The 27,602-nt window shown below is 45.9% G+C and overlaps 1 protein-coding gene and 1 long non-coding RNA gene across 2 annotated transcripts in view; both read left to right on the plus strand.

Annotated features, from left to right (window-relative positions):
• Positions 1-27,121, plus strand: LOC141146198 (uncharacterized). Its single transcript, XR_012244759.1, has 5 exons — positions 1-62; positions 9,871-9,987; positions 11,276-11,342; positions 19,900-20,147; positions 26,956-27,121. It is a non-coding gene; the product is annotated as an uncharacterized lncRNA (long non-coding RNA).
• LOC141145678 (uncharacterized) overlaps positions 1-27,602 on the plus strand; it is a 703,163-nt gene that overhangs the window by 322,597 nt on the left and 352,964 nt on the right. The gene's annotated exons all lie outside the window — the stretch shown is intronic.

Consider the following 27,602-nt stretch of genomic DNA (forward strand, 5'->3'; position numbering starts at 1 on the left):
AGAACTGTACAGGAATGGGTTCAGGATTAGAATCAGCCGATGACATCACCGCTGATGATGAGGTAATCGGGGGTTCTATGTGTTATTCCCGGGGGGGACATCAGGAAATTTTCACCCCTCCCCCTCAGAGTGATATTTCATTGTCTAGTAGACTGACCCCTTTATAGTAGACTGACCTACTACATCCCTACTTACTACTTCCTACAGTGTTGTTCCGTACAACACTGAGGGGGGTATGACCCCTGGCAGGAGATTTACCTTCACTTCCTGTCCCAGATCCACAACAGGAAGTCACAGGATGCCGGGAATATGCGGTTGTCGTAGGACACGCCCTCCAAACCGTTCAGTGACGTCCATAGGTGTGCGCAGCCTAATGCATTAGGGTGTGCACCCTTAAGCTCAAACGTACATGCATGTGTATGTATCTACATATATACGACCCCGGCACATTGATCTCCCTGCTGGCACAGTGAAAGAGAAAAGGATAAACACTTCTCTTATGGCAGAGCCGGTAAGAGGGAGATCTTTCCCATGTTCCTGTTGCTACACAGAACAATAACAGTAATGCGCATGGGGGGATTAGGGTGTGCCTGGGCACACCCGGCACACCCTGTGCGCACGTCTATGGAGACGTCCAAACCGTGTATTTACCAAAAATTACCAGCCGGAAAAAATGCAGTTTTATAAATGAATCAAAACAATGAAATAAATAAATAACTTCAAGTAATAACATTGTAGAAGCCTCCATCACACCAGAGTCCTCATCAGAGTCCCTCCTTACATCAGGGCTCCCCCCTGGAGCAGACAGAATCTGGAGCCGCTCTGCATAGTAACCAATCAGCCTTTAGCTTCAGTTTGTTCCGTTTAGCTTTAAAAATGAAAGCTAGAAGTTGATTGGTTGTTCTAGATTTTGGCTTCTCCACTCCTAGTAGATTCCCCTCTGTGTGTTCATTGGGCCCCCTGGAGGCGGGTACATGGGCCATACTGGAGGCGGGTACATGGGCCATACTGGAGGCGGGGTCTTGGCATACTGATCATTACTTCCTATGACCCCGAGCCCTCCCGTTCTGTCATCAGACCCGCCCATGTGTGTGCGGTGATCTCTGTGCCACGCAGGTGACAGGAACATCATTCTATATAAAATAATGATCGACTATATGTATCCCTGGAGTGGGGAGGGGATGGAGGTTTTGCTCTGTAATAAAATGCAGTTTTGCTTTAAAAGTGTGACATGGGAATTTATAGATCGGCAACTTTTATCCTCATAGTGATTAGTGGTTCCAAATTAATAATAAATACCGCAGTAGGGAACAGACACAAAAGATACACTCAGCATCTTTCCAAATAACTGTTCTCCTTTATTATGATACAATTGAAGGTTTTTATACACATGATTATGTAGGTATCACATTAATATTACAATTGTACATTTATGGTAACAAGGGGCGTAACATAGGCAGGCTAATTCCAATCAGGACTCAAAAGAATGTAAACATTTACTGAAAACATTAGTGCTGTATACAAAATAGAATACAATTATATACAGAACTTACAAATTTACTTTACAGTCTCCTCTCTTTTGATCAATATTTTGATCACTAACCATACCTGCTATCACCTTTACCTGGAACCTCCACACACTTAGGTGAAGGTAGTCCTGGCCAAAGAGGCAAAAACTCCATTGTGGAGAAAATAATAGCTGAGCAACTTTTTTTCATTGTGAAAAACAAATAATTGATAAGACATATGGCCTGAATGTGCCAGAATGCTAGCTGAATTGTGGGCATGCTGACTTATCAGCATAACACAGACAATTCTACATAAAATGGAAGACGTACAAAAGACAAATATGACTGAGGAGACCATTGGATAGTGTCCGCCCTGTAGTGCGCAGTCGCTGAGGAGACCATTGGATAGTGTCCGCCCTGTAGTGCGCAGTCGCTGAGGAGACCATCGGATAGTGTCCGACCTGTAGTGCGCAGGCGCTGAGGAGGCCATTGGATAGTGTCCGCCCTGTAGTGCGCAGGCGCTGAGGAGACCATCGTATAGTGCCCGCCCTGAAGTGCGCAGGCGCTGAGGAGACCATTGGATAGTGTCCGCCCTGTAGTGCGCAGGCGCTGAGGAGACCATCGGATAGTGTCCGCCCTGTAGTGCGCAGGCGCTGAGGAGACCATCGGATAGTGTCCGCCCTGTAGTGCGCAGGCACTGAGGAGACCATCGGATAGTGTCCACCCTGTAGTGCGCAGGCGCTGAGGAGACCATCGGATAGTGTCCGCCCTGTAGTGCGCAGGCGCTGAGGAGACCATCGGATAGAGTCCGCCCTGTAGTGCGCAGGCGCTGAGGAGACCATCGGATAGTGTCCGCCCTGTAGTGCGCAGGCGCTGAGGAGACCATCGGATAGAGTCCGCCCTGTAGTGCGCAGGCGCTGAGGAGACCATCGTATAGTGCCCGCCCTGTAGTGCGCAGGCGCTGAGGAGACCATTGGATAGTGTCCGCCCTGTGGTGCGCAGGTGCTAAGGGGACCATCGGATAGTGTCCGCCCTGTAGTGCGCAGGCGCTGAGGAGACCATCGGATAGTGTCCGCCCTGTAGTGCGCAGGCGCTGAGGAGACCATCGGATAGTGTCCGCCCTGTAGTGCGCAGGCGCTGAGGAGACCATCGGATAGTGTCCACCCTGTAGTGCGCAGGCGCTGAGGAGCCCAATCCGTTAGTGTCCGCCCTGTGGTGCGCAGGCGCTGAGGAGACCATCGGATAGTGTCCGCCCTGTAGTGCGCAGGCGCTGAGGAGACCATCGAATAGTGTCTGCCCTGTAGTGCGCAGGCGCTGAGGAGACCATCGGATAGTGTCCGCCCTGTAGTGCGCAGGCGCTGAGGAGACCATTGTATAGTTTCTTCACTGTAGTGCGCAGGCGCTGAGGAGACTCCGAAAATCTCCGAACATCAACATCTGGCCATGAACTCTATACGGCGCATGCACACTTAATACTACATTCTGTCACACGCTCCCGCACGCTTCCGATGCTCATACAACTTACAAGGAGCAGTGTGCCTACAAATCTACCTCCTCGAGCATCGGGAGCGTGTGACAAAATGTACTATTCATTGCGCAGGTGCCGTGTATACCTCACGATCAGCTGTTCTTCTTCGGACACTTTCGGCGTCTCCCTTGTTCTCCGTACTGGGCAAGCGCTGCGCCTGCGCAGTACGGGGTGGACATACTATCCGATGGGGGGGGGCACTTCTCGTCAGAACACCGGCCCAAGACATGGTGCTGCCTGGAACCAAGAATGAAATGCTGCCCCCTCCAAAAAAAAATCACGGCCACCAAAAGGTCCCCACATTCATTATTTTATATCATGATAACTAAAATTAAATTAAATCTTTGAGGCGCTGTATTACACCGCTCCTAAAGCGCCCCTGCCCATTGAAATCAATGGGCAGCGCCTCCGAACCTTTTTTGGCCGCTAGCGGGGGTTAAAAGCGACCAAAAAGCGCTGCAAAAATGACGGTAAAGCGCCGCAAAGCCTCAGTGTGAAAGCAGCCTTACTGACAACCTGATCTATCTTGCACAGAGAGGGAGTGGAAGCACAGCAGTAATTAACCTCTTATGCGCCCGTTCCCAATAAAATTCACCACTATTGTACCACTATTGCATCTTGATTAGAAGCCATCAAAATCATACAAATCATTTTATAGTTTGTATGTAAAAAGCATGTTTCTTTTGTAAATCTGCATGATCATTTACAAACAGTACAGAAGAAAAGGCCTCATCAAAGTGTTTCCAGAGAAAACATGGGTACAATAGAAAGACCAGTCACATTCAATCCAGCTCGAGTCCCTTATAAAAAAAAATCTTATAGAGAAATCACTTGAAGTTGTTCTACCAACGAACCCAACTCACCTTGTTTTTCAGATAGGCAGAGAGGCTGCCCCGGCTCAGCTTACACCCTCGGGCACCGCCGCACAGGCAGCTCTCCTCAGAACCTTCCTTCCCTCACGCTGGATATGGAAGATGGAAGAGGTGGGTGGAGCAATTGATTGGCGCAGAGGCTGAGCGCTGTGAGTGCTGGGGCGGCCGGGGCCTCTGACGTCACTGGTTGCTAGGTGCCGGGCGGCAGGCGATTCTAACAACCAGTGCAGGAGACAGCGCACAGTGCACAGCCGACCAGTATCTGCTCCTGAGAGTCTTGCTGACTGATCCGGGATTCCTGGTGGTAACTGCCGGCCTGGCTGCCGCCCCCTGTTAAATGCCGCCTGGAGCCATGGTCCCATGGTAGGGCCGGCCCTGTATATCCCTTACAATTACATAGTTTCCAACATTGTAAAACAAATTATAGGGACACTTTTTTGGCTGTAGGCCAAATGCGGAGTGCGCAGTGCGCCGTGCCAAAAGAGGGGCGTGGTTTACGTGAAATAGTGGACGTTGCTTATATAGGTGTGGTTCAATTGGGGGTGTGGTTAGAGTCTGAGATGAATGAGAGATGGAGAAAGAAAGGGGAAAAGAGGGAGGGAGGGAGAGAGAAAGAAGGAGAGAAGGAGAGAGAAGGAAGGAAAGAGGGATGGAGGGACAGCAGGCCCAGATCCTACACCACAATAGAAATGCGTATTCCAGAGTTTACCAAAATCAGCAGATAAAGATACTCCAAACATCTGGTGTTAGCGCTTCAATCATCCCAGCACCATGGTTGTTGTGGTGTCAGGATGATTGAAGCTAATTACTATTAATACATTGTAATATAGAATGAAATCATTCAACTCACCATAATTCAGAATCAGTGGGACCCCTGAGCGTGTCACCTACCACCAGATGCCATCAGGTGCCCCCAGCAGAGTCTGTCCTTACATCAGGTGCCCCCAGCAGAGTCTGTCCTTACATTAGGTGCCCCCAACAGAGTCTGTCCTTACATCAGGTGTCCCCAGCGGAGCCCCTCCTTACATCAGGTGTCCCCAGCGGAGCCCCTCCTTACATCAGATGTCCCCAGCGGTGCCCCTCCTTACATCCGATGTCCCCAGCGGAGCCCCCCTTACATCATATGTCACCAGAGGTGCCCCCCCTTTACATCAGGTGTCCCCAGCGTTGCCCCCTCTTACATCAGATGTCCCCAGCAGTGCCCCCACTTACATCAGGTATCCCCAGCGGTGCCCCTCCTTGCATCAGATGTCCCCAGCGGTGCCCCTCCTTACATCAGATGTCCCCAGCGGTGCCCCTCCTTACATCAGATGTCCCCAGCGGTGCCCCTCCTTACATCATATGTCCCCAGCGGTGCCCCCCTTTACATCAGGTGTCCCCAGTGGTACCCCCCCTTACATCAGATGTCCCCAGCGGAGCCCTCCCTTACATCAGGTGTCCCAGGCGGTGCCCCTCCTTACATCAGATGTCCCCAGCAGTGCCCCCTTACATCAGATGTCCCCAGCGGTGCCCCTCCTTACATCAGATTTCCCCAGCGGTGCCCCCCTTACATCAGGTGTCCCCAGCGGTGCACCTCCTTACATCAGATTTCCCCAGCGGTGCCCCTCCTTACATCAGATGTCCCCAGCGGTGCCCCCCTTACATTAGGTGTCCCCAGCGGTGCCCCTCCTTACATCAGATTTCCCCAGCGGTGCCCCTCCTTACATCAGATGTCCCCAGCAGTGCCCCTCCTTACATCATATGTCCCCAGGGGAGCCCCCCCTGTTACATCAGGTGTCCCTGTGCCATAAAACGCAGCCACTGTGCCCATCAATTGCCGCCACTGTACCATCAAACGCAGCCACTGTGCCCATCAAACGCAGCCACTGTGCCCATCAAATGCTCACACTGTGCCATCAAATGCTGCCACTGTGCCATCAAATGCAGCTACTGTGACCATCTTATGCAGCCACTGTGCCCATCTTATGCAGCCACTATGCCCCATAAAATGCAGCCACTGTGCAGCATCGAATGCAGCCACTGTGCCCATCATATGAAGCCTCGCTGTGCCCCATCATATGCAGCCTCACTGTGCCCCATCATATGCAGCCTCACTGTGTCCCATCATATGCAGCCTCACTGTGCCCCATCATATGCAGCCTCACTGTGTCCCATCATATGAAGCCTCATTGTGCCCCATCATATGCAGCCTCACTATGCCCCATCATATGTAGCCTCACTGTGCCCCATCATATGCAGCCTCACTGTGCCCCATCATATGAAGCCTCACTGTGCCCCATCATATGCAGCCTCACTGTGCCCCATCATATGCAGCCTCACTGTGTCCCATCATATGAAGCCTCGCTGTGCCCCATCATATGCAGCCTCACTGTGTCCCATCATATGCAGCCTCACTTTGTCCCATCATATGCAGCCTCACTGTGCCCCATCATATGAAGCCTCGCTGTGCCCCATCATATGAAGCCTCGCTGTGCCCCATCATATGCAGCCTCACTGTGTCCCATCATATGAAGCCTCGCTGTGCCCCATCATATGCAACCTCACTGTGCCCCATCATATGCAGCCTCACTGTGTCCCATAATATGCAGCCTCACTGTGCCCCATCATATGAAGCCTCGCTGTGCCCCATCATATGCAGCCTCACTGTGCCCCATCATATGCAGCCTCGCTGTGCCCCATCATATGCAGCCTCACTGTGCCCCATCATACGCAGCCTCACTATGTCTCATCATATGCAGCCTCACTGTGACCCATCATATGCAGCCTCACTGTGACCCATCATATGCAGCCTCACTGTGTCCCATCATATGCAGCCTCACTGCGCCTCATTAAATGCAGCCTCACTTACTTACCTTACAGGCAGCTCCACTCGGGCCGTGCGCTCCATGGAGCTGCCGACGTCACTTCCGGTTTCCCTCTGGAACAGGGTAACCGGAAGTAACCTCCTAACCTGAATAACAAAGCTCCCGCTCGTAGTAATACTACGGGCGGAAGCTGCTCGTCACTTTAGAATGCACCGCAAAGCAGGTCAAAAGCCTGCAAATGAAGCGCCTCGTCTGCAATCTCGTGATTGCATTGACATGGAGCTTCCCATAGTGCACTGTGTCCGGCGCCCAAACACAGTGCACTCAAAGAACTTTTTTTCTTTTTTTTTAAGGAGCTTTTTTTTTTTGTGACTGCTGGGCGGGGGGCGGCACCCGTGCGCCCCCTATGGACGGGCCACCACTGCTCTGAATACAGAGTATCCTTCTGGGTGATAAACTGCATACTCAGTATGGGTATTGCAATCATCAGTATAAAACCGGAAATCAAATCTACAAAAAATGTAATATCTGGGTCTTCAGGGAGTCTGTCCTGCACTGGGGTCACAGCAGCTGATTCCTACGTCGTCAATGTAACACTTGTGGTTTTCCTTTGTCTCCAGCCTCCTCCAATAGAGGCATTAAGGTGGCTGGATTCAAATTGTACGCATTTTTCATTGTTAGATTTGTACATAAACAAACAAAACAAATTCATATTTTGAATCTTTCATTAGACAAACATTTTGTTAGCTGTGTACCGTATATACTCGAGTATAAGTCGACCCGAATATAAGCCGAGGCACCTATTTTACCACAAAAAACTGGGAAAACTTATTGACTCCAGTATAAGACGAGGGTGAGAAATGCGCAGCTACTGTAAGTGGAAAAGAGGGTCAACAATGCCCATTTTCAGCCTCACTGTGCCCATTTGCAGCCATAGGTCCCCCGAACTTCAAACTTGGTAGTTAAGGGTCCCTAGATGCCCCCCTAGCTGCAGCCAAAATTTGGGGTCTCTGGACCCAAAGGGTCCCGAAATGACATTGCTGCAGATGGACACAGTTGACCGAACTTGGGGCCCCGTATCTCGGAGCCACTTGGTGCTAAGAACCCCAAATTTGGTGTGCAAACCCAGCACTACAACATATCCAAAGCTGGGGCTCCTAGCACCAAGTGGCTCCAAGATACGGGGCCCCAAATTCCATTCGGAAAATGTCAAGCACTTTTCTGCAGCAGAGAATGACATTTTCCGAACCGACTTTGGGGCCCCATATCTTGGAGCCACTTGATGCTAGGAACCCCAGCTTTGGATATGTTGTAGTGATAGTTCCACTGGGTTTTCACACCAAATCTTGGGTTTCTAGCACCAAGTGGCCCCGAGATACAGGGCCCCAAATTTGGTTCGGAAAATGTCATTCTCTGCTGCAGAAAAGTATTTGACACGAGTATAAGCCGAGGGGGGGCATTTTCAGCCCAAAAAAATGTGCTGAAAAACTCGGCTTATACTCGAGTATATACAGTATTTGCTGCGCAGAATGTGGGACCATTAAAAATTAAATATTTGACCAAAATAATGTCTGTAACTTTGTCTAATAGCACCTTTGCATAAAGCTACAGCTCTGATATACCTCTGAACCCTCCATTACTGGGTCCAGCTTCCATAAATATATTACAATGGCTTGTTTTCTATCACGCTGTTTGTGTAAGAACTCCAGTTTCATGTTTCAAAAAGACAACTTTTTCCTGGCAATATTATAACTTTCCCGTTGCTAGCTCTGTCGTTAGTTTCTCGTCTCATTTTTCATTGCTTGCTCTGTTGTTAGTTTTAGCGAGATAACACAAGTCCTTAGTTTCCATCTGACATTATTTTCCTGATGTCATAACATAATAAATGATAACAATACCCTGCGGTCATGCAGAGATGTCCAATAAACCCAAAGTATTCTTCTGCTTATATCATGGCACTCATATAAAAGGGGCACATCATTTCACAATCCACACATTCTGCTTTGGATTTCAAAATTAAAAATAAATAAAAACAAAAGGACCAACAATCTGAATATGACAGAACAGAAAGCTCTTCGCCAGATCAAAAACTATACAACAATTTATCCTAACAGGGTATGCGGACTTGATGTGATGGGTCTGTTATATTTCAGTTTTATTTATTATTACTCTCACATCCTGGACCGCACATCAAGTTATTATCAGACCTTTAGATTTCATTTTTTGTAGAAAAACATCTTTTGTATCCCATCCATCTTGGCTTTGTTAATTATTATGGCAGCTTTATTCAAAATAACAACCTCATCTTAATCTTTTTTTTTCTCTCAATAAGGGTTTATTGTATAAATGTAAAATTACAAAATTGTTATCTTAATCTAAACTAATCCCATTTTACAAATTTCCTCAATAACCTGGATTTCAATTCCAACCAAAGGTTGTCTAAACCAGTTACAATATATCTATATTATTAATACATTTGTTAAACTCATATCAGAAATTAATACTCAAGTGATAATCTCACTATCACACCCTAATTCTAATATATATATCCACAGATATATTTCCTTAAAGGAGGACATTTTACTTGATTTCCCTTTTTTTAAATGCACTGTTTCCACTATCAAAGGATATTCAATTTGTGTAATAAACGGTTAAATGTAACCTTCATTTTACCATGTTTGGAAAACAGATTCATAAATAATTGTAATCACATTGTTTATCATTAGATTAATTAACCCGGCACCTTTTTGTTATAAATATTTTGTCTAAAAAACAGAAATTGTCATGGTGCCCTTCCAGCTTATCACTGACCTCTCATCCCAGCCACATTCTTTCATGAGAGCGCAAAGGAGGGGGTCACATCTGCGTACATGACACACACAAGAGATAGAACTAAAGGTCCCAGCATTCACACACATACACAAATATCTCTCTAAAATTGCTTACATTTTTCCCATTTGTACACAACACATGCATATCATTCTCTCACTTTCTCTTAACTATCTTTAATATTTCCCTGCTTTAAATCCCTGCAGAATATAATTATATACAGAACTTACACATTTCCTTTACAAGTGTTGATTCCCATTGTAGAAGAAAAGCCGGTCCTGCCCGGTCCTTGTCATCACCGAATGATAAATCTGTGTTTTATTCTGTAGAAGAACTCAATGGACTCCAGAGATTCGACAGTCCCAGCAAGACCCAGCGAGAGCCCCATAATGGAAATCCCCGTAGGACTCCAGTGCTGCCAATGGCCATTAAGGCCCCCTTGCAAGGTTCGGGAATGGAGGTGATACTTTGGGGTCTATTTATAGAATAATCTCCATAACTATTCGTCCAGCACTACTCCATGTACATTCGTTCTGTACGAGGGATCCAGCGGGTGGGGGGATGGGGAAAAAATCGAATGTTTTTCAGGTGTTTTCTCTTTGGGACGAATGTTCTTATGATTATTAATAACATAAATCAGCGGGCGCCGCCTCTCACCTGCAGATGGAATGAGCGCTAATAGATTATGAAATGTATATAAAAGTATTATGCATGAAATAAAAGTACGGAGAATTCAGTGAAGAAACTGAACGTGTTTTTTCTGGAGAAGAAACACTTTGTGATGATCCAGAAGCAGCAGAAAGAGCGAGAACTCTGGAGCTCCGCCCACTTTTATTCCATAAAGTATTTTTGTGGACGGAGGAATCTGTTCCTTTCTTTTTTTTTATCAACCAGCTGGCCGATCCAAAAAAACACGACCGATCTTTGGCCATCTTTATTAGATTACAATTAGATAGATGAGCCACAGGATAATAATCCCATAGACTGGTGATGGTGATGGTGATCCCATAGACTGGTGATGATGAATCCATAGACTGGTGATGATAATGATGATCCCATAGACTGGTGATGATAATGATGATCCCATAGACTGGTGATGATGAATCCATAGACTGGTGATGATGATCCCATAGACTGGTGATGATGATCCCATAGACTGGTGATGATGATCCCATAGACTGGTGATGATGAATCCATAGACTGGTGATGAGGATTATGATCCCATAGACTGGTGATGATGATGATGATCCCATAGACTGGTGATGGTGATGGTGATCCCATAGACTGGTGATGATGCTGATAATCCCATAGACTGGTGATGATGCTGATAATCCCATAGACTGGTGATGATGCTGATAATCCCATAGACTGGTGATGATAGTCCCATAGACTGGTGGTGATGATGATGATCCCAAAGACTGGTGGTGATGGTGATGATGATGATGCTGATAATCCCATAGACTGGTGATGATGATTGTGATCCCATAGACTGGTGGTGATGATGATGATAATCCCATAGACTGGTGATGGTGATAATAATCATATGGAATTATCATCATCAATCCATCAACAGTTGGTTAATTCTCCCAGAACGAATGTACATGCCGTTTCTCAGGACGAATATCTGTACACATTTTCTATAAATAGACCCGTCATGTCTGTGGGGTCGTCTGCCGCCATCTTCTGACTGATCCGTCACTTTACTAATACCGATCATCTCTTCCCTCTCCACAGCTCTGTCCAGGAATGGGTACAGATATTTGGAACCTGCATGAGAGATCACATTACCGCCGATGATGAGGTAATCGGGGGTTTTATGTGTTATTCCGGGGGGGGGCATCAGGAAATTCTGCCCCCCCCCCCCTCAGAGTGATATTTCATTGTCTAGTAGACTGACCCCTTTATACATCCCTACCTACTACTTCCTGTACAACACTGAGGGGGGTGTGACCCCTGGCAGGAGATTTCCCTTCACTTCCTGTCCCAGATCCACAACAGGAAGTCACAGGATGCCGAGAATATGCGGTTGTCATAAGACACGCCCTCCAAACTGTTCAGTGATGTCCAAATCGTGTATTTACCAAAAATTACCATCCAGAAAAAAATAAGTTTTATAGGTGAATAAAAAAATGTAAAAAATGAAATGAATGAATAAACCACTTCAAATAATAACATTGTTGAAGCCTCCCATCACACCAGAGTCCTCAACAGAATCCACCCCTACATCAAAGACTCCATCAGAGTCCCCCTTACATCAGGGTCCCCATCATATAAGTGCCCCCCCATATCAAAGCCCACATCAGAGTCCACCTTACATCAGAGTCCCCAAGAGCCCCCCTTACATACGAATCCTCATCAGAGTCCCCCTACATCAGGGTCCGCGTCAGAGTCCTCCCTTACATCAGAGTTTCCATCAGAGTCCCCCCTTACTTCAGGGGCCCCTCATTTAATGTCCCCGTTACATCATAGTGCCAGTCAGAGTCCTCCCCTACATCTGAGCCTGTATCAGACTCCCCCGTTACATCAGAGTCCCAGCCAGAATCCTCCCTTACATCAGAGTCTCCCCTTACAGAAATCTTCTACATCTGTCACCGATCGGACAATCGATTCTTTATTTTGTTTTTTGTTTTTTTCACTATATTTTTGTTCCTTCTCAATCCCTCTTATCCCCTCCCACCCCCCCCTCCCCTATGTCTGGTCTACTCCTTTTTTGTATTGTTTGTTATCTTGGCTCTATATCTGTTGTTTCTTTCATCCTATCTAAGTATATTTCCAAGGTTTTATATTTTTTCCAGCATTCCCATTTACTATCTTCCTGAATTTCTCCTCTTTCCCTGCTCCTCAACAGATCCATTTTGTAGTAGTGGTCTATTTTTTCGAACCATTCTCTGATGTCCGGTTTTCCCCTTTTTAACCAATTTTTTGGTATCAGGCCCTTGGCGGCATTCAGGAGACTCGGAACTATTGATCTCATATATTGTTTCTTTGTTTTATTATAGACGTGAAAGAGACAGGTCCATATATTTTGTTCTACTTTTTCACCGGTTATTTCCCTTATGTTTTTTAATATTTCCTTCCAGTAAACAACTATTGTTGGACATTCCCACCATAGGTGTGTCATTGTTGCTTTTTGGCCACATTTTCTCCAGTGTGTTTTTTCTTGCTGATATTTTTGTATTCTTATGCCGCGTACACACGGTCGGACTTTTCGTCTACAAAAGTCCAACGGACGCTGACGGACTAAAGCTGGCTGGTAATCCGATCGTGTGTGGGCTTCTCCGGACTTTCAACGGACTTTTTTAGCCTCAAATCCGACGGACTTTAGATTTGAAACATGCTTCAAATCTTTACGTCGTAAGTACGACGGACCCCGAAATCCGCTCGTCTGTGTGCTAGTCCGACGGACAAAAACCCATGCTAGGGCAGCTATTGGCTACTGGCTATGAACTTCCTTATTTTAGTCCGGTGTACGTCATCACGTACGAATCCGTCGGACTTTTGTGTGGTCGTGTGTAGGCAAGTCCGTTCGTAAGAAAGTCTGCCGCAAGTCCGCCGAAGGTACGTCGGAAGTCTGTCGGACAGGCTGTCGGACTTTTGTAGACGAAAAGTCCGACCGTGTGTACGCGGCATTACAGGTGTCAAATACCACCTTGTTACTAGTTTGTAGTTCATTTCAATAGTCTTCATGTCCCAGGCGTTATTATATCCCATTTCTATTATTTTTTCCACTTTTTGGTTATCTAGGTTTAAGTTCATTTCTTTTTCCCATTGTTTTATATACTCTGGTCTTTCCTGTGCGTCCAGATCTGCTAATATGCCATATATTTTTGATGTTCCGTTTTTCAATGATGTTTTATTATCACATAGCTTTTCCAATGTACTTAATTTCTTTTCATCTCTAAGTGGGTGTGGTACTGTGCTTACTAAATGTCTTAGTTGACAATAATTCCATTCATTCACCTTCCATCCATTAGTTTCTTCTATTTCCTTTCGTGTTCTAATCCTACCATTTATGGTGATGTCTTTCAATTGTGGATTTTTTATTCCTTGGGCTCCAAATATTTCCTTTTTTTGGGATACAAAAATTCGATCCAGTAAGTGCTATTAACGGTGAGTTGTATCTCCATTTGTTCTTCAAGTGTATAGTGTCCCAAGTTTTGAATACATTTTTTGTTATTTTGTGAGTGTCTGTGTCTAATATTCTAAACTTTCGTGGGATCCAAATATTCTTGTGCAATATAGTTCCGCTTATTGTGTTTTCCATTTCCACCCATTTTTTTTTCACTCTTCTCGTTTGTCCACTCCATCATTCGTGTTAGAACTATTGCTTTGTAGTACCTACTTATATCTGGGGTGGCTAGACCTCCGTGCTCCCTTTTCCTTGTGATCAGCGTGTATTTAATTCTTGTTTTTTTGTTAAGCCATATATATTTTAACAAAATTGTTTTTATTATCTTGAAAAAACCCTGTGGAATCATTACTGGCAGCATCTGGATTCTATAAATTATTTTTGGAAGAATCGTCATTTTGAACATATTTACTCTTCCTATCCATGAGAGTGGTTGTATTCTTAGTTTTTTCGTTTCTTCTTTAACCTCGTTGATCAGTGGAATAAAATTTGCCTGATAGATCTTTTCAACTCTTGGGGTTATTTTGATTCCAATATATTTTAATTCTTTTACCCAAGTAAATGGGAATTCTTTTTTTAAGAACTGAACTTCCTTTTCCGCTAGTCCTATATTTAATACCTCTGTTTTTATTGGATTGATTTTGAAATTTGACAGTTCCCCATAATTTTTTATTTCTTTCAGTATATTTGGAAGTGACACTTTTGGATTGGATACATACATCAAAATATCATCCGCGTATGCCGCGATCTTGTGTTCTTTTCCACCTAATCTCGCTCCTTTCACCTCTTGATTGTTGCGGAGTGTTGCTAATAGTGGTTCCAGTGCCAGTACGTATAGTAGTGGAGAAAGCGGGCAACCCTGCCGTGTTCCGTTCTGCATCTTGATTAGTGGAGAAAGTCTGCCGTTTACCTTTATCATTGCTGTCGGGCTATTATATAGATTTGTTATCCACTTCATCATTTTTGTCCCTAATCCCAGGTGCCGCAACGTATCCATCATGAAACCCCAGTCTACCCTGTCGAATGCTTTTTCTGCATCTAATGATAGGAATAGAACTGGGGTTTGTTTTGCACCTTCTTATGTAGCATCAATATTGATTTTAGACTGTTGTCCCTCCCCTCTCTCCCCGGGACAAATTGATCCAGAGTGGGATTAGCTTTTTTATTCTGGTGGCCAAAATTTTAGAGTAAAGCTTTGTGTCTACATTTAATAATGTGATCGGCCTGTAGCTTGAACAATTAGTTTTGTCTTTCCCTTCCTTGGGTAAAATTGTAATGTGGGCTAGCAATGTTTCACTTCTTATTTCTTCTCCTTCCCCTATGGAATTCATATATTCTAGTAATTTAGGGATCAGCTGTTCCTGGAATTTTTATAGTATTTAACCGTGAACCCGTCTGGTCCTGGGCTTTTTCCTACAGGAGTTTCTTTTATTGCCTGATTTATCTCTTCTTGCGTTATATTTTTTTCCAGTTCTTTTAATTGGTCTATTTTTATTCTTGGTAAATTTGCATTTTTTAAGTAGTCCTGTATCTTCTTTGTTCTAGTATCCGTTTCTTTCCAAGTTTCCTGTTTTTTTTATTGCATATAAAGAGCTGTAATATTTTTGGAATGCCTCCGCAATTTCTGTAGTTTTGTTTACCACTTCTCCTTTTTCATTTTTTATCTTCTCAATATAGTTTATAGACTTCTTTTTTTTTACCAAATTTGCAAGATATTTTCCTGGTTTATTACCCCATTTAAATTTTTCTTGTACCACTCTGTTGTACTCCCTCCTTTCTTCTTGTTCCATCCAGTCCTTTAGTTGTTCTCTCTTTTGAGATAGTAAGCGGTATGTTTCGTTGTTTACTTGATTTTTATGTTTTTGTTCTAATTCATATATTTCCTTTATAATTTGTTGCATGTTTTTTCTTCTTTCTTGTTTTTTTCTTGCCCCAATAGCTATTAATTTGCCCCTGATGACAGATTTATGAGCTTCCCAGATTGTTGCTTTCGGTATTCCTGGTGTATCATTTTCCTTAAAGTATCTTTGAATTTCTTCTGATATGGTTTTTTCCGTCTCTCTATCTTCAATTAAATTTTCGTTGATTCTCCATGGACCACTTTTAAAGGCTTCTCCTTGAATTTTCATTCTCAGCATTACTGGACTGTGATCCGAAGCTATTATTATACCTACCGTATATACTCGAGTATAAGTCGAATTTTTCAGCACTTTTTTTGTGCTGAAAGTGTCCCCCCTCGACTTATACTCGAGTCAAGCACTTTTCTGCAGGAAAAAAATTTCATTTTCCGAACCGATTTTTGGGGCCCCTTATCTCAGAACCACTTAGTGCTAGGAACCCCAAATTTGGTGTGCAAACCTAGTGGCACTGGTACCATAACATATCCAAAGATGGAGTTCTTAGCACCAAGTGGCCCAGAGATACGGGGCCCCAAATCTGGTTCGGAAAATGTCATTCTCTGCTATAGAAAAGTGCTTGACATTTTCTGAACCGATATTTGGGGCCCTGTATCTCGGGGCCACTTGGTGCTAGAAACCTCAGCTTTGGATATTTTATGGTGCTAGTTCCACTGGGTTTGCACACCAAATTTGGGGTTCTTAGCACTAAGTGGCCCCAAGATACGGGGCCCCAAATTTGGTCAACTGTGTCCATCTGCAGCAATGTCATTTTGGGACCCTTTGGGTTCAGAGACCCCAAATTTTGGCTGCAGCTAGGGGGGCATCTAGGAACCCTTAACTACCGAGTTTGAAGTTCAGGGGACCTATGGCTGCAAATGGGCACAGTGAGGCATGCAAATGGGCACAGTGAGGCTGCAAATGGGCATTGTTGACCCTCTTTTCCACTTACAGTAGCTGTGCATTTCTCACCCTCGTCTTATACTCGGGTCAATAAGTTTTTCCCATTTTTTTGTGGTAAATTAGGGCCTCGACTTATACTCGGAACGACTTATACTCGAGTATATACGGTATTTTTATTTCTTCTATTTCTTCCAAATTTCTATGTTCCACCATAATATAGTCCAACCTGGAATAACTTCTATGTACTGCTGAGTAATAGGTGTAGTCTTTTGTGCTAGGGTGTTGAATTCTCCAAGGGTCGATTAATTGCTGTTCGTATAATTTTCTTTTTAGTTTCTTTAATTGTCTCGCTTCTTTGTCCCTTGCTGTGGAGGTGCTATCCATTTTATAGTCCATACTAAAATTGAAGTCTCCAGCCAGTATTAATTTGCCTTGTTTGAATTCCGTTAGTATTTTTATTATATCTATCAGATATTTTTTGGGGTTCTTATTGGGGCAGTAGACGTTGGCAAGTGTATATTTTACTCCCTGTATGGTGCCTATAATAAAAAGGAAGCGTCCCTCCGGGTCCGTTTTTCTTCTATCTATTATGAAGCGTACATTTTTCCCTATTCCGATGGCTACTCCTTTGGCCCTTCTTATTGGTGAATCTCCTTGATAGCATGTTGGTATATTTCTAGAGTAGATTTTGATATTTGAGCTTTGGGTTATGTGTGTCTCCTGTAGGAAAATTATTTCTGCTTTACTTTTATCTAATTCTCGGAGGATAATATTTCTCTTCCCGGGGGAATTTAACCCTCGGACATTATAGGAAAACATTTTTATACTATTTGTATTTTCCATTATTTTACCTTTCTCCATGCCTTTCTCTTCTACCGCTTCTCCTCCTTCCCCACTCGTCCCCCAGGCGCCCCCCCGGTCCGTTTAAAGGACCAGGAGGGGGGGACATCCGGCCGACGAGCGGGGCCTCCCCAGCCCTGTTTCAAGGTAATTGATCCAGCGAAATAGCACGTGTAGACCAGACCTCTCCCTCCCCTACCTCCCCTCCCCCCTATCCCCACTCCCCCCCCCCCCCTCCCCTCCACCCTGGTTAGGGTGATTTGACCCTATGGTCTCTAGAGCTGAGAGCAATTTGTTTTATGGGGCACAGCTCTGCTCTACTTGGTCTGAGGTGGAAATCTGTTAGTAGCCCTGAATCCCCTTCCCCTTTTCTCAGATAGGGAGACCCCCTGACCCCGCCGTGAGACCCTATCTCCCCCTCCTGCCTCTAATTTATTTTATTGTTTATTATCTTCTTTTTCTATTTTTCTTTTCGTTCCCCCTTCTTCATAGCCCGCCCCTCCCCTCCATAATCCCCACCCCGCAACTTAATAGCGATACCTCTTGTCTTTTGTAATTTTTTCGCTCTACTGTTTGAATGCTTCTTTCATTCAGGGCTCCACTTCTTGTGTTCTATTTCTAGAGCTTAATTGCCATTGAAGGTCATCGCGTAATACTGTTTGTTCTTGTCTATTTACATTCCTGCCCATATCTGGAAGTGGTATTTCTAATTTATTACAAAAGTCCGGAATCTCTTCTATAAATCTCAATCTAGCACTTCTTCCATTTTTTTTCGCTATTAAGCATGCTGGAAAGCCCCAATTATATTGAATTTCCCGCTCCTGGAGAATACTCAATAGAGGTCTTAACGTCCGTCTTCTTTTTAACGTTTCTTGGGACAGGTCTTGGAATATTTGTAGTCTAGCTTCTGCATATTCGATTGGTGATTTTCTCTTCAGGTTTATCCAAATCTGATTCTTTTCTTCCCATCTTTCAAAGCGGACTATTATGTCTCTTGGTGTTTCCATTGGAAGCCCTTGGGGTCTTCTTAATCGGTATGCTCTCTCTATTTTTATTTCGTTGGATTCCTCCTTTCCCAAAATATAATTAAAGAGATTACTCATTTTTCCTATTAGATTTTCTGCCTGTCCTATTTCCGGAAGACCGCGGATTCTTAGGTTTCTCCTTCTTTCTCTGTTTTCCTGGTCTTCTATTTTGTAGGATTGTTCCTGTTGCTCCCTTTTTAATATCTTTATTTCCCCTTTCAGCTCTTTTATCATTTTTAAGTGCGTATCTGCTTTGGTCTCCACTTCTTCCACTCTTGATAGGATATGCCCCATGTCTTTGTGTAGTGTTAACATCTCTGCTTTTAGGGAGTTTTCTAGGGCCGCAAACATTTTTTCCATATCATATTTTGTTGGTAGCTGCAACTCATGCTGGCCTTCCTCCCTTCCTCTTTCTTCACCCTCCGTTTCTAGTTCCATTCTAGACTCTGAGAGATGGCTAGTTTCTACTACACTTTTATTCTGGCCCTTTTTTTCCTTATTATCCTTCTCTTTTTTATCTGTCTGTCTGCTCTTTGTGCCCGATTGCCTTTCTCCTTCCCCATTTCCTTGCAGGATATATCTGTTCATAGGGCCAGGGCTTGGGCTTGGGCCTAAGCTAACCCTGGGCGATTTGGCGATTGCTCACGCACTTCTTGTTATTTTTCCTCTCATAGCAGCAGTTAACATGGAAAACCCCCAGAAACCACTTTCCAATATATTATGTTGAGGTGTTATCCCAGGGGGGAGACCGGCCAGCTTATTTTAGCCCACTATCTCTGTTCTCAGGTCTTCACCCTAAGACCACCCTATTGCAGGAAACACAAGAAAAGAACCTACAAAAAAAAAAACCCAAATGTCTCCGCCCCTTGAGGTGAGCCTCAGTACTCAATGGAAAGTCTCTCTCTTAATACAAAATGTTATATGATTTGCTAAGGGAAGAAAGTTTTTCCCCTTTCTTTACCTTTCCCTTCTCTTTAGAAAAAAAAAAATAGAGAAAAGTCCACAACCCTCAATGGCGATCCCCTCCTCCAATTCGCAATACCACACAGTGAGATTCAATAGCATATCCTAAGACATGTAACGTAAGAACAACAAAATTTTGCATGGGTGGAGGACAAATAAACAATTTCCTAGTGTCCTGTAATATTTTCTTTCCTTCTCACTCTTTACCAGAAGTAGAAATTCTAATTTATTGCAAAAAAAAAAAACAAAAACAAAAAAAAAACAAGAAAAAGAGAAAAAAGAAAAATTCGCTTTTCACCTTTCTCCTTCCTAACTCCTCTTCCTGGTGTCTCCTTTAAGCACTCTTTCTTGGTTTATTTTTAATTAATTATTCATTAATTATTTTTACACATTTCTTTCTCTCTTTCTTTTCCCCTTTACCTTCTGCTCACACTTCCCAGCTTGCCTCTCATTTAAGCTTTCTTTCCCTTGTTGTATGCAAAGTCAAAGTCAGTTGAAATCAAAATAGATACTTATCTCACTGACAGTCCAGGGGATCTTGAGAGGCTATGGGATTGTTTAGTAACACTCAAGGAACTCCGTCTTCTGGTGCTTGTCCCTTAGATCTCCACTGCTTCCCCCGCTCCAGTCGGGTGCTCCCGCGTCCACTCGGATACAGTCGGCACCCCCTCGACTCTCGGGTACTTCCGCCGTCTCTCTCTCCTCTCCACACTACCCAAATCGGCTCCGTAGCACCGGCCGCTGGCAGCGTCTCTGACTGACTACCTCCGAAGGAGCACCGCCGGCTTCAATCACCACCACCTGGACACGGAGTTACCGTCTCTCCCTCTCTCTCTCTCCGGCTCTCTCAGGTAAGCGGCAGCAGCTGATTGTATCCTCCGGAAGCAAAAAAAGAAGGGGCAACCATGGATATAGGAAAAGACAAACCCGCAGACACTGTAGGGGGGGTGGGCAAGGGGAACTGATCGCTCATTCGTCTGCCTGTCTTTCATCTCAGCAGCGGGGGGGAGAACTTAGAAGCCTCACGGCGTGCAGCACAGCGCCATTAGCAGACTCCTCCCTCCAGCTTCCTGCTGATCCGATTCTTTATTTTGTGTAATAAATTGATACGTAACCCATCAGCATCCAAACACTTTCCTCTGAGTTGTGACTCTCTCTTGTCATTTTGTATCTCTTTCATATTATTATTAGGGATGAGCCGAACACCCCCCGGTTCGGTTCGCACCAGAACCTGCGAACGGACCGAAAGTTCGCACGAACGTTAGAACCCCATTGACGTCTATGGGACTCGAACGTTCGAAATCAAAAGTGCTCATTTTAAAGGCTAATTTGCATGGTATTGTCCTAAAAAGGTTTTGGGGACCCGGGTCCTACCCCAGGGGACATGTACCAATGCAAAAAAAACTTTTAAAAACGGCCGTTTTTTCGGGAGCAGTGATTTTAATGATGCTTAAAGTAAAAAAAAAAAAGTGAAATATTCCTTTAAATATCGTACCTGGGGTGTGTCTATAGTATGCCTGTAAAGTGGCGTGTGTTTCCCATGTTTAGAACAGTCCCTGCACCAAATGTCATTTTTAAAGGAAAAAATCTCATTTAAAACTGCTTGCGGGTTTAATGTCATGTCGGGTCATGGCAATATGGATGAAAATTAGTGAGACAAACGGCATGGGTACCCCCCAGTCCATTACCAGGCCCTTTGGGTCTTGTATGGATATTAAGGGGAACCCCGCACCCAAATTAAAATAAGGAAAGGCCCTATATACTCTGAACAGCAGTATACAGGCGGTGCAAACAAGACAGGGACTGTAGGTTTGTTGTTAAGTAGAATCTCTTTGTAATTTTGAACATTTTTAAAGCGTTTAGCTCCAGCCAAAAAATCTTTTTTAAGCTTTTTGGAAAACATAGGGAAGGGTTATCACCCCTGTGACATTTGTTTTGCTGTCTTTCCTCCTCTTCAGAAGATTTCACCTCACTTTTTGTCCCAATGAAAAATGTTTTTTGAAAATTTGGGTTTTTTGTGGAACAAGGATTGGAAAGCATCAGTGGAAAGGAGAAATTGTTTTCCCATATTAACTCTTACAGGAGAGAATTTCCCTTCCTAGGGGTAGATTTCATCTCACTTCCTGTTGTCTCCTTCCGTTTGCAAGTAGGAGTCGTTTGTAAGTTAGATGTTTGAAAGTAGGGTCCTGCCCTATATACTCAGCAGAAATTTGGGCCTTAGGTGTTGCTGTGGCCACAACACTGTAAGCCCTCACAGGGCCCTGCTGTGAAATATTAGATCAAGAATTGTAATTACATGCCCCTGTTGAACAGGAGCTGAAAAATTAGGCCTTAGGCACTGGTGCTGGTGCCACAACACTGCAACCCCTTACAGACACTCTAGTTGGAACGCAGGAACGAGCCCTGCTGCAAAGTATTGCATCAAAAATTGTAATTACACGCCCCTGTTAGACAGGGGCAGAAAAATTGGGCCTTAGGCACTGGTGCTGGTGCCACAACACTGCAACCCCTCACAGACACTCTAGTTGGAACACAGGAACGAGCCCTGCTGCAAAGTATTGCATCAAAAATTGTAATTACACGCCCCTGTTAGACAGGGGCAGAAAAATTGGGCCTTAGGCACTGGTGCTGGTGCCACAACACTGCAACCCCTCACAGACACTCTAGTTGGAACGCAGGAACGAGCCCTGCTGCAAAGTATTGCATCAAAAATTGTAATTACACGCCCCTGTTAGACAGGGGCAGAAAAATTGGGCCTTAGGCACTGGTGCTGGTGCCACAACACTGCAACCCCTCACAGACACTCTAGTTGGAACGCAGGAACGAGCCCTGCTGCAAAGTATTGCATCAAAAATTGTAATTACACGCCCCTGTTAGACAGGGGCAGAAAAATTGGGCCTTAGGCACTGGTGCTGGTGCCACAACACTGCAACCCCTCACAGACACTCTAGTTGGAATGCAGGAACGAGCCCTGCTGCAAAGTATTACATCAAAAATTGTAATTAACACGCCCCTGTTAAACAGGGGCTGAAAAATTGTGCCTTAGGCACTGGTGGTGGCGCCCAGAACCAAAAATGTTCTTACAAGCTATCAGCGTGATGATTGAGGAGGAAGAGGATAATTACTCAGGGATAGTCACTCAGCATCAGCATAGGCAGTCTTTGAAGGGATCTGAGATTTCAAAAAAAATTATTCGGTTACATCAGCATCAGGTGCTTGGTAGCTGGTGGTGATCCAAGACTCATTCATTTTTATGAAGGTCAGCCGATCGACCGAGTCGGTGGACAGACGCACCCTGTGATCGGTTACCACGCCTCCAGCAGCACTGAATGTGCGTTCCGAAAGAACGCTGGATGCAGGACAGGCCAGTAGCTCAATTGCATACTGTGCAAGCTCTGGCCAGTGATCCATCCTCAAGACCCAGTAACCCAGAGGATTTTCGGTGGGAAAGGTGTCCAAGTCTGATCCTGCCCCTAGGTATTCCTGCACCATGTAAAACAGACGCTGGCGATGGTTGCTGGAACTGATCATACCTTGGGGCTGCGGACCAAAAAATTGTCTGAACGCATCGGTCAGACGGCCACCTTCTCCACCGCTCCTTCTTTGACTGACCGAAGCCTCAGCAACACGTTGTCCAGAAACAGGAGTTTGTAACCTCCCAGTCTCTGGGAACGCATTGCACAGACCTTTCTGCAAGGCCTCCCGAAGATGTTTCATCCTCTGCTCCCTCTGCGATGGCAAGATAAGGTCCGCAACCTTACCCTTGTAACGTGGATCAAGGAGGGTTGCCAGCCAGTATTGGTCCTTCTCCTTGATACCACGAATACGAGGATCCTTACGCAGGCTTTGCAGGATCAGGGAGGCCATGCAGCGTAGGTTTGCTGAGGCATTCGGTCCGGAGTCCTCTGGGTCACTAAGGACGACAACGTCCGCAGCCACCTCCTCCCAGCCACGTACAAGTCCATGTGTTTCTTGGGACTGATCCCTTAAAGACTGCTGCTGATGCTGAGTGCCAGGCTCCACCTCCATTCTGACACAATCTTCCTCCTCCTCCTCCTCCTCCTCCTCCTCGTCCTCTTCCTGTGTGATCGGCGGGCACGCAGGAACACTGTCTGGATAAAGGGGGCCTTGAGAGCTAAGGAAGTCCTCCTCTTCCTGCCTCTGTTCTGCCTCAAGTGCCCTGTCCATTATTCCACGCAGCGTGTGCTCCAACAGGTGGACAAGGGGGACAGTGTCACTGATGCATGCACTGTCACTGCTCACCATCCTCGTGGCCTCCTCAAATGGTGACAGGACAGTGCATGCATCCCTGATCATGGCCCACTGGCGTGGGGAAAAAAAACCAAGCTCCCCTGACCCTGTCCTGGTGCCATAGTCACACAGGTACTCATTGATGGCCCTCTGCTGCGTGTGCAGCCGCTGCAGCATGGCCAACGTTGAGTTCCACCTGGTGGGCATGTCACAGATTAGGCGGTTCTTGGGCAGGTTAAACTCCTTTTGGAGGTCCGTCAGCCGAGCACTGGCATTATATGACCGGCGGAAATGCACACAGACTTTCCTGGCCTGCCTCAGGACATCCTGTAAGCCCGGGTACCTGCCCAAGAACCGCTGCACCACCAAGTTAAGGACGTGAGCCAAACAGGGCACATGGGTCATTTGTCCCTGTCGAAGGGCAGAGAGGAGGTTGGTGCCATTGTCGCAAACCACCATTCCTGCCTTAAGTTGGCATGGCGTCAACCACCTCTGAACCTGCCCCTGCAGAGCTGACAGAACCTCTGCCCCAGTGTGGCTCCTGTCCCCCAAGCACACCAGCTCAAGCACCGCATGGCATCTTTTGGCCTGCGTACTTGCGTAGCCCCTTGAACGACTACGGAGCACCGCTGGTTCCGAGGAAGAGGCCATGGAGGAAGAAGAAGAGGAGGGGGTGGAGGAGAGAGGTGTGTCACAATCATTAGCATTTTGGAGGCGTGGTGGCGGAACAACCTCCAACACTACTGCACCTTGTCCTGCATCCTTCCCAGCTGCCAGCAGAGTCACCCAATGTGCCGTGAAACTTAGGTAACGTCCCTGTCCATGCCTGCTGGACCATGAGTCAGCGGTAATATGCACCTTACCGCTGACCGCCCTGTCCAACGAGGCATGGACATTGCCTTCCACATGCCGGTAGAGAGCCGGAATCGCCTTCCGTGAGAAAAAGTGGCGTTTGGGTACCTGCCACTGAGGAACCGCACATTCCACAAACTCACGGAAGGGGGCAGAGTCTACCAACTGAAAAGGCAGCAGTTGAAGTGCTAGCAATTTTTCCAAGCTAGCATTCAACCGCTGGGCATGTGGATGGCTGGGAGCAAACTTCTTTCGGCGGTGCAGCAGCTGGGGCAGGGAAATTTGCCTGGTACAATCTGACGTCGGTGTACCAAAAGCAGATTGCCCACAAGTACTTGGCTGTGACACACCTAATTCTACACCTTCATTCCTCTCACTGCAGGTCTCAGAGAGGACTGGAGGTCTAGTGGGGTTGGAAATCTCAGCTGATGAGGAGCAAGGAGAGATCCTCTTTGTTCTTTGGTGTGGGTCTTTTAGATACGCTTGCCAACGAACTGCATGGCAGGTCAACATATGTCTGGTCAAGCATGTGGTACCCAAGCGGGAGATGTTTTGGCCACGTGAGATACGCTTGAGACATATGTTGCAAATAGCAGCGGTGCGATCTGATGCACTCGTCTCAAAAAAGGCCCACACCAAAGAACTTTTTGAATAACGCACAGAGACTGCAGCGCCCTGCACATGTGGAGCTTTGGGGTGTGATGCAGTCAATGTGCTGCCCTTAGGCTGGCCCCTGGAGGGCATCCTGCCTCGTTGGTGATGTGCCGCCGCCTCCTCCTCCTCCTCCTCCTCCTCCTCTCTCCTATCAGGCACCCACGTTGAGTCAGTGACCTCATCATCCCCTCCCTCCTCATCACTGGAGCAAACCTGGCAGTATGCTGCAGCAGGGGGAGCATGACTGCCAGATTGCTGTCCTTCTTGGGCACCCCCTCTGTCCGTGCTCATGTTACTGCCTTCATCGAGCTCAGTATCATCATCAGAGCCTTCCAAACGCTGGGCATCCTCCTGGAGCATGTACCCAACACTGTGGTCAAACAGTTCGAGGGAATCCTCATGAGGACATGGTGGAGCTAGGGAAGGAGTCACTGATGACATTGAGCTGAGGGAAGAGGCCGCTGCTTTGCCAGACAAAGCACCCTGGGCATGGGTGAGAGAGGATGAGGAGGATGAGGACGGCTTGGTCATCCACTCGACCAAGTCTTCCGCATGTTGCGGCTCAACACGGCCAGCTGCCGAAAAAAAGGCCCAGCGTGTCCCATGGCCACGTGCTGATGAGGATGCACCGTCTCCACGACCAGCACTAGACACAGAGCCTGCTTGCCCTCTCTTATTGGCTTGTGACTGTCTGCCTCTCCTTCTTGGCCTTCCAGACATACTAATGGCCTGTAGCTGCACTAAGCTGGGATAGAACACCAGTAATTTTCTTCAGGTAGCTTTATATACTGTAACCAGACAAGCCTGCCTGTCAGTAGGAAGATAACAGGAACGGATCTAGCTGAACACTGTGAGCAGGACGCACTGTACTAAATGTAAATAGTCTAGCTGCCTGACCGTGGTACTAATAGGATCAAATAGAACACCAGTAATTTTCTTCAGGTAGCTTTATATACTGTAACCAGACAAGCCTGCCTGTCAGTAGGAAGATAACAGGAACGGATCTAGCTGAACACTGTGAGCAGGACGCACTGTACTAAATGTAAATAGTCTAGCTGCCTGACCGTGGTACTAATAGGATCAAATAGAACACCAGTAATTTTCTTCAGGTAGCTTTATATACTGTAACCAGACAAGCCTGCCTGTCAGTAGGAAGATAACAGGAACGGATCTAGCTGAACACTGTGAGCAGGACGCACTGCACTAAATGTAAATAGTCTAGAAGATAACAGGAACGGATCTAGCTAAACTGAATACAGTGTATATATATATATGCAACACCTGGGATGCATATATATACACAATACACTGTAAGTGCAGCTAACTGACTGTTCTGCCTAATCTATCTAACTCAAATCAAATGACACTGTCTGTCTCTCTCTCTCTCTCAATGAACGCCGGAACACACACTACACAGGGCCGCCGTGCAGGCGGCCTTATATAGTGTGGGGCGTGTACTAAATCCCCTGAGCCATAATTGGCCAAAGCCTCCTTGGCTTTGGCCAATTATGGCTCTCTGTTCAGGCGGCGCTGTGATTGGCCAATCATCAGCAAGCAATGCACTGCCATGCCGCAGTGAATTATGGGCCGTGACGCGCCACACGAATTTGGCGCGAACGGCCCATATCGTTCGCAATTCGGCGAACGGGTGAACAGCCGATGTTCGAGTCGAACATGGGTTCGACTCGAACACGAAGCTCATCCCTAATTATTATTTTACAATGAGATGACGAAAAAGGAACTTCAGTCACCGTAATGCTGGCCCCGCCCCCCTCTCTGATGTCACCATCTTTAAATATTCTTTTAATATAATTGTGGGAGGGGGAGGAGCCAGGTGCGAATAACTCCTCCTATTGGGTGGAGGTCCGTTGTAGGTATCTTTCGTTTTCTTTCTCCTGCCAGGAGCTGAAGCCATGACTCCGCCCTCTCCAGGCCGCTGCCATCCTCTGATTGGCTCTTCAGAAATCTGCAAAGCTCTTCAGGGACCGACATCCGGAAATGAGTTGGCTTTTAACGCTTTACTAATATTTATTTTATTACGTAATAAAATTTGTATCTGATGAACACAGATCAGCGTTCATTGTGTCCTTTCTATCAGTAGTGGAATATTTATAAGCTTCTCTTTATAAGCAAATAATTGCGTGCGCTAATGAGCACAATCAAAGCTCTCTTGTATAATGCCGGGAAAGCGCACTTGTATATCTCCAAGTAACACAGACAGACGCTGGTATCACGTTAAGCTTAGAAGAATCCTCCCTGGCATGATCTGCTCTCTTTATTTATAGTGTAAAACATGAATAACAAAAGGAAGGTGGTGGCTTCGGAATCAGCCAATCAGACACTTGTATTCCTTCAAAAAAACCAATCACACACATGTATATATTCAAATAGAATTCCAGTAGTGATGTGTGCAGACGGTCATGTGCAGAGCCATGCGGCCAGCTTCCTGTTGAGACACAAAGTGTCTCACAATTTGAACACAACTTACATGGCTCTGAACCCGATCGTCTGCACATTCCCACCGCTACCAATGACGCGAGCCGTGCTCT

Source organism: Aquarana catesbeiana, linkage group LG05 (genome assembly GCF_042186555.1).
Source record: "Aquarana catesbeiana isolate 2022-GZ linkage group LG05, ASM4218655v1, whole genome shotgun sequence".
Lineage (NCBI taxonomy): Eukaryota > Metazoa > Chordata > Amphibia > Anura > Ranidae > Aquarana > Aquarana catesbeiana.